General features: G+C 36.5%; 1 non-coding gene across 1 annotated transcript; it reads left to right on the top strand.

The window, feature by feature from the left end:
- The first annotated feature begins 1,081 nt into the window (after positions 1 to 1,081).
- Positions 1,082 to 1,188, top strand: LOC139869597 (small nucleolar RNA R71). The gene has a single exon (XR_011766200.1). It is a non-coding gene; the product is annotated as a small nucleolar RNA R71 (small nucleolar RNA).
- Positions 1,189 to 1,390: the final 202 nt, after the last annotated feature.

Below are 1,390 nucleotides of genomic sequence, written 5' to 3'. Positions count from 1 at the left end.
CAATGAAAGGAAGATTGACATTTATTTGTTTAAACATATCCAAGAATTTGGATTACTCGACTTCAAGTCTTTCTTTTCTCATTTTACTTGGGTAAGGAAGTGGTGGTTGGTATGATTTAACATGAGGTTTAGCCTTAACTGTGTTATCTTCATTAACCTTTTCAACCACCAGTTCTGTTTCCTTCTCTTGATCAGGCTGTGGTGCCTGTGGAGTAGGAATAGAGTCATCAGAAATTACAGGTATTTCAGCTGTTTTGAGTGTAATACCACTTCTTGTGGTAATGGCTTTAGCTGTTTCATTTCGGGAGTTAGCATTTATATCGCTAGGTAGACTCCCCGGTTTTCTTTCACCTATCAACCTTGCTAGGTTACTTACTTCTTGTTCCAGATTTTGTATAGAAGCTTGTTGATTTCTAAATGCTTGAGCATTTTGTTCATTTGTTTGTTTCTGAGATATGAAAAACTGCATTTGAGATTCAACTAGCTTTGACATCATATCTCTTCTAAATTTGGCTTTTTATCATCGGATTGTGGTGGTTTAATTGGAAAAATAGGTCTTTGCTGGTTGTAAGTATTGTTAGATACTTGTTGATTGCTAGGACCTTGTTGGTTGTTGTATGGAACATTTCAGTTATAATTCTGATTTTGATTGTAGTTTGGTCTTGGTGGTTGATAATTATTTCCAGGCCTTTGGTTCATATATGAAACATTCTCTCTTTATTCCATTGTTTGTTCAATACTGAGACAATCTTTTGCCAAATGTGGTCCTCCACATTGCTCACAACTAATTCGTATTGTGTGAATATCTTTAGTCATCTTTTCCATTCGTCTCTCGAAAGCGTCTAACTTTAGGGAAATGGAATCAAAGTTATGGCTAGAATCGGCTCTAGCCGCTTTAGATGATCTAATGATGTCTTTTTCTTGATGCCACTCATGTGAGTGGGAGGCTGTGTTATCAATAATTTTGTAAGCTTCAGTTGCGGTTTTCTTCATAATGGAACCACCAGCTGCTATGTCGATGTCTTTTCGTGTAGTAATGTCGCATCCTTGGTAGAATATTTGTACTATTTGATAAGTGTCTAAACCATGTTGAGGACATCCACTCAACAATTTTCCGAATCTTGTCCACGCTTCATATAAAGTTTCATTTGGCTTTTTTGTGAACGTAACAATTTCTCCTTGAAGTCTCACGACTTTAGATGCCGGAAAGAATCTTTTAAGAAATTTCTCAACTAAAACATCCCATGTATCAATCTCCCCTTCAGGTAACGATTCTAACCCATCTTTGGCTTCTCCCTTTAAAGTCCAGGGAAATAACATGAGATAGATCTGTTTATCCTCAACTTCTCTGATTTTGAATAGAGTACAGATCCTATTAAAGGTACGAAGA

Source organism: Rutidosis leptorrhynchoides, chromosome 9 (genome assembly GCF_046630445.1).
Source record: "Rutidosis leptorrhynchoides isolate AG116_Rl617_1_P2 chromosome 9, CSIRO_AGI_Rlap_v1, whole genome shotgun sequence".
NCBI classification, from domain to species: Eukaryota; Viridiplantae; Streptophyta; class Magnoliopsida; order Asterales; family Asteraceae; genus Rutidosis; species Rutidosis leptorrhynchoides.
The sequence above is the reverse complement of the archived record's forward strand: the minus strand, read 5'-3'. Positions and strand labels throughout refer to the sequence as shown.